The 5,961-nt window shown below is 32.9% G+C and overlaps 1 protein-coding gene across 1 annotated transcript in view; it reads left to right on the forward strand.

Annotated features, from left to right (window-relative positions):
• Positions 1–1,425: 1,425 nt before the first annotated feature.
• Positions 1,426–5,961, forward strand: part of LOC111706125 (regulator of G-protein signaling 9) — a gene marked incomplete in the record, with an annotated part of 32,850 nt that continues 28,314 nt past the window's right edge. The window contains 2 exon segments of the mRNA XM_023478900.1: positions 1,426–1,533; positions 5,753–5,834.

Raw genomic sequence — 5,961 nt, forward strand, 5'->3', positions numbered from 1 at the left:
AATGATGCCCAGCCCTACTGATGGAAGATCGTAAAACAGGAAAATTACAGTATACAAACGTACATAGTAAACTTGTCCGTCTTCAATTTTCATCTTGCAAAGACAATATGGATACATCTTTCCAGACGTTTAACCTCATTTACCGTTTTCTTAAAATAAACTCTAGCAGGCTAATAATATTATGGCCAGGCGAGCAACTAGACATTTTGTTTGAGGGGGGCAAGATGAAAAAAAATGTTGCCCCCCCCCCTAAACATTTTAGGGGGGGGGGGCATAAAAATGTGTATTATACTCAAACAATAAAAAATACTAACGTTACCAACCGGATATTCAGTAAGTCAACACATCTGATATGAAATAAAAAAGAAATCTATTCTGAGATGGGAACTTTTGAATGGGATATCCTTAATCCTGATCGGATAATTAATCTGGAGATTAAAAATGAGTGGAGAACAAGCAATATTTAATCTGCAGATTAAGAAAAAGAGTGGATTAAGCCTTAATCCCGATATCCACCATTCTAAGTTTTCAGCTCAGGTTAATATAAATCACAACATTAATTAATTTACAATTTACATAAATATAAATTTATCATTCCTCCATAAATCAAATATGTACATTGTACTCAGACACTGACAAGAAAAGCATCATTAAAAAATTATGACTTTAAATGAAAATATTTTTTTAATATGACACATCACACAATATTTGCGGTAAACATGTAGGATTAATTTAATAGTTGTACTGTAGTATTAAAGCTTTATTAAAATAAGTGGCAGAACTTAAAGTGAAAATATCTAGAAATACTTAATAAACCCCCTTTTCCCCTTCCCAGGAATTCATGAATCGCTAAATTTGCCAAGGGTGGACTTCTTGCCTTTTTAAGGGAGGGGCTTGCCCCCCACTTAACAGGCTAGGAGGGGCCTTGCCCCTACCTCCAGTTGCGCGCCTGATTATGGCTTTTTAAATCAGGTATGAATATCGAATTTGTTACTGAATTCCCATGTTTAATGGGACACCCTGTATTTACATCAAGGGCCTTTTAACAATAATTAAAATGAAAAGATGCTAACCTTCCACCTTTATTTCTCCGTTGCTTTCTTTTTCTAGCTTTCTATTCCTCAATTAAACACCATCTTTGATTTAATCATAACATAAATTATATAGCTCTATAAATGAATACCGGTTAATTAATATTCAGTTTTACATTTAAATTATTTGATTGCATGAATAATATTTAAGGCGGTCTAATATAAAAAGATTGAACTGAAGATGCAGAAATATTTTTGATTTTCAAATGAAAAGGTAAAATATAACCTCAAGGAAAAATGTATTGCTTTGGTCTTCTGTAGCCCGGGCCGAGCACAGAGAAAAGAAGGAGGGGGGAGGAGTAGGAGGGGGGGGGGGCCTCGCTGCAGCCTCGGTTACCCGCGACACTAGCTCCCCTGGCGGGAGGAAGGATTAGTACACTCGGGCCAACCTCCGCCAAAACCTACTCTACGGATGGGGACAAAATAGATTCATTTATACAAGGTATTTATAGCCTTTTCGGCTTCAAACTGCTTTGAAAAGTCAACGAAGTCAGTTGCTACAGTCTACTTGTAATAAAAATGGTTTGAAAATGTAGAATTCAGGAATTATAAATGTGAATTGTGTGTGCATGTGTTGGGTAGGAGGGAGGAGGGGAGGGAGGCAGGGTGGTTGCTTCCAGCCGGGGAAAGAGGAAAGGAGAAAGAGAAGAGTATATAGAGAGGAAGAGAGGTGGAGTTTAGAACAAGAAAGATTTACGAATGATTCCATGTAAAATGTTTGTGAATAGATTTAAATGGATTCCTCTATGCAGATGGGTTGAATAAAGTGCTGTACAAAAAGGTATTACGAATTTTGCAGTACTGTTTAACAGATGTCGAAGTAAACATGTACGATGTACATGTAATAATGAACAGATAGTCATCTTTTACAGTAGTAAGTAAAACTGCTGTAGATATTGGTACATTAGCAGAGTACGTGTAACTGTATGGATATATACTCGTTAATGTATATATATATTTCATTATGGTGAAATAAAATATTAAACAAAAAAGTACGTTCAATGGCGAAAAATAGATGTACGACAATATACATTTATTTCATGTTATATATGCTGTGGTATTCGCGTTTTGTACAAATTTGGCAATCTTTTTCATTTTTTCAGTAGGTCCGTACTTTTACAAAAGATTATCAATGATAGTTTAGTTTCAAATAACTAAATCAAATTAATGAACGGTTGAACCGAAACATAAAATGAAAAAGTGTGATTTTAGATAATCCATGCATAATTAGGTACTAAATGGGCCACTGGTGGAAAATATATTGTGTTGTTGATCTAGGAGTTCAAAAGAAGAAGTAATTTCTTTCTTGGATCGAGATATAGTTATATCCTAAAAAACAAAACTCTGGGGTGATTTATCTAACATTTTTATTCTCCTTAAAGGGACTGGTGAGCATAATTTCAAGGGACCCTATACATGCAAAGATAACAATACCAGATCTACGATGATACCTTTGAACATTTATCGGATCAATACTGTGAAAAATATTGTCTTTAATTTTGATATAGTTCTTACATGTTTCCCTGCAGTAGAAGTAGGCAAATCACTTTTGTTGAGAAACGTAAACCATCATTTGAAAATAATCAGTTTTTAAAATTATAAACGTTGATATCTAATAGCATTGAACAGACAAAGCTTAAGGTTAAAAGCGATTTTACGGAAACCGTTGTAAATCGGACATAGCTATCTTTGCATGAAGGTTTATCTGAAACTATGTTTATATTTAAAATAGATTTGTTTGGGTGGAAAAGTGTCCCATTTTTATGGATTTTTAGTAGAGTACAATAGTAAACAGGCGACTATATATTTTACAAATTTTAATTTTAATTAATATTAATATTCGGTTACGCGAAAAAAAGAAAAATTAGAAAATGAAGTTAGCCCATGAAAAGACTAAACCCAGCTCCATGAACTGTTCACATCTTCTCTGTAGAAAATATTGATTTAAGCAAGGTTATAATGCAAGGAAAGTTAATTGCAGTTGCGTATTCTCTGCGTCCAGATTGAAACCAGTTCTCTCTGGGCGAAATTTGTAAGCAAGATTAGATACATCAGTGTTCGTTTAGTATTCGGGGAGGATAAAACCATTGAATTTTGAAAATTTTGATAATTCACATAATAGTTTCCTATGACCAGAATATTTAATTGATCTTTTATGTGAAATTTGGATCCCATGCCAGGCTGTAACATCCATCTTGTGTTTACATTACCGCCCAGAGACAGTACACTTCAGAACAAAAGATGCGTACACCTCTGAAATAACTTTCCTTGCATTAGTACCTTGGATTTAAGTATAGGAGTGCAGTTAATAGATAATAGATAACCAACATGGTGTATGATAACATGTGTTGATTATATTAATATATTGATAAATTATATGTATTATATTTATATTGTAATATACGGTGTTGCCAAGGTTACTTGTAGTTAATCCCTCCGTTAAATTCTTAGTTTAGGTAAAGCCAAAAAATATTGTCCAAAAGTTTGTAATTTTTGTAAAATTTTGAAAATGCGCGAAAAATATTACAATCCGCAATTTTTTTGTATTGTTCAAAGAGAAGATAGGCGAGAAGCAACCTAAAAGCCTAGTTGCATTATATGTATTTACATTTATACCAGCTAAACTATACTGGGTTATCCAGTTTCAGTTTATTTATTATATTGTATTGCTTAAAATGCAAAATTTGTTTGAATTATACGTATTCTATTCAAAGTACATATCCTTTCGAATAAACAGCGTTGAGATAAACAAATTTACAATTTTTGTGAACATTTGAGTTTAGCCTAGTTTTCATTTATTAAAACATATGGTTGGAAAATCATGAACCTTTCTTGTTTTTCATTTCTTTGGTTTGCATGGTCTGGTATTTTTGAATTTTACCTTAATTTACAACCTTGATTTTACTCCCTTGGATTGCAGATAGTTTTCATAGTTTCCAAGCAAAGCTGAGTTACCGAGCTAGTGTGCAATGAAGACAGACCACATTTTTAAAAGCTCAGAATTTCACACATTCTTTGTCATTTATCAACCATACGAGATCGAAAACAATTTTTAAGCAATCTCTTAATTCCCATGTTTATTGGGACACCCTGTACTATTTATATATATCCTGTATCGTATAGCAAGTATCATGTATAAATAAACAAAGCGAATGTCCATATTGTTTACATTCTTGTTTACTTTTGTTAGTTTACTGCACACTTAACACTATGTACACAGATAAGAGGATTACTTATGATCAAAGACTACACAGACTGCTCATACACTCTACCTGGATAGGCTAGGAGCAGGCCTATAGTGTCCCGGCACGCCATGCTACGGTTCCATGTAATGTTTTAATGTTTTTTGACTGACATCTTGTTGCATTCAGGGGTTAAGTTTTACAACTTTTAAAGAAATACTCCAATTTTAAACATAAAACATAACGTTTATTAATATTGTCTATTTTTAAAGATTTTGAATTTCCTATTCAAAGGATCCTTAAATACCCCTGAATACAGATGTCTCCTGATTGGTCGTGTACAGTACTTGTACACAATAGAACTTGGTGTGAAAAATATCGCATAATTTAGCTTAAAATCGATCTCTGTAACTCTCTTATCTCTGCTTATGATATATAAATATATATTTTATAATTATATTTTGGTACATTGCGGCAGTAAACATCAAAAATATCTCTGAGATAAAATACTTTTACTGATTTTAATTTGTATCCAATAAAATAACACAAAAATAACTCTATGCTTTCAATTTTTTTTTGGCCTCAGGTGGCCGAATTTAAAGAATTGGAGCCGCGGCTTAAATTTGAGACGCGGCTCAAATATGGTTGCACTTACAATTGTATTCAATGTTTCAAGATTTAAGCCTGCTCTCAATTGAAACCGGTTTTGGCTTAAATTCATTAAATTCCGACTCTGACTTTTTAACGGTTTATGGGTGAGATACAAGATTCAACATGGTATTTATTGTGGTTTCTCCAAAAAGTGTGTTTGCGCATTTCTACTGCGAAAAAAACTATAAAGAAATCATGGATACCAGATACTTTTCAATTTAGAACTATGATCATATCTTCCATATTTGTGACCAGGGTGCCATTGTGAATACACCTCTTAAACTTGAGACTCACTTGAAATTACAACAACAGTATGTGATTTCTTTATTAAAAAGAAGCAGAAAACAATCATTTCATTAATGTGTTTAGTCAACACTAATGTGATTTTGTTGATTTTTTATTGAAACGTAATTAAGAAAAAAAAACATGGCATGGTACAAATAACTGTGTCTATTGTAGAATGTAGAAAATAGATAGATTATTGGAAATTTAGGCAAATAAATCAAAAATCTAGTTTTCAAAGAAAATCAGGGAGGAAAACACAGGAAAAAATTAAGTACAAGAAAGATTATAAAGTTACTAATAAGCGTCATTTTCCTTCGTAATTTTCGTTTTTTAAACTTAATTTTTATTTGCTTTTCACCGTTTCATCGGAATCAGTATTGAAAAGTATATTTCAATATTAATTGTTATCGTGTAGAGTGTAGAGTGTAGACTAATCTAACTTCTGAAAACTGAATTTTGATTTGATTTAAAATTACGCGTACAGTCCCTTTAATCTATAAATTACGCGTACAGTCCCTTTAATCTATAAAATAATTGTTATAGGAAGGCGGGCAGCAGCAAGCTGGACTGTGGTGAGCTCCCAGCTACTTACTCAACCCTCCCCCATGGACAAAACATAATTAAAGTAAATCTTGTGTTTACATTACCGCCCAGAGACAGTACACTGCAGTGCAAAAGATGCTTACACCTCTGAAATAACTTTCATCATGCATTATAACCTTGAGAAATGTCATCTTATGCGCAATCTATCT

The sequence above is a fragment of the Eurytemora carolleeae genome, unplaced genomic scaffold (genome assembly GCF_000591075.1).
Source record: "Eurytemora carolleeae unplaced genomic scaffold, Eaff_2.0 scaffold223, whole genome shotgun sequence".
Classification (NCBI taxonomy): domain Eukaryota; kingdom Metazoa; phylum Arthropoda; class Copepoda; order Calanoida; family Temoridae; genus Eurytemora; species Eurytemora carolleeae.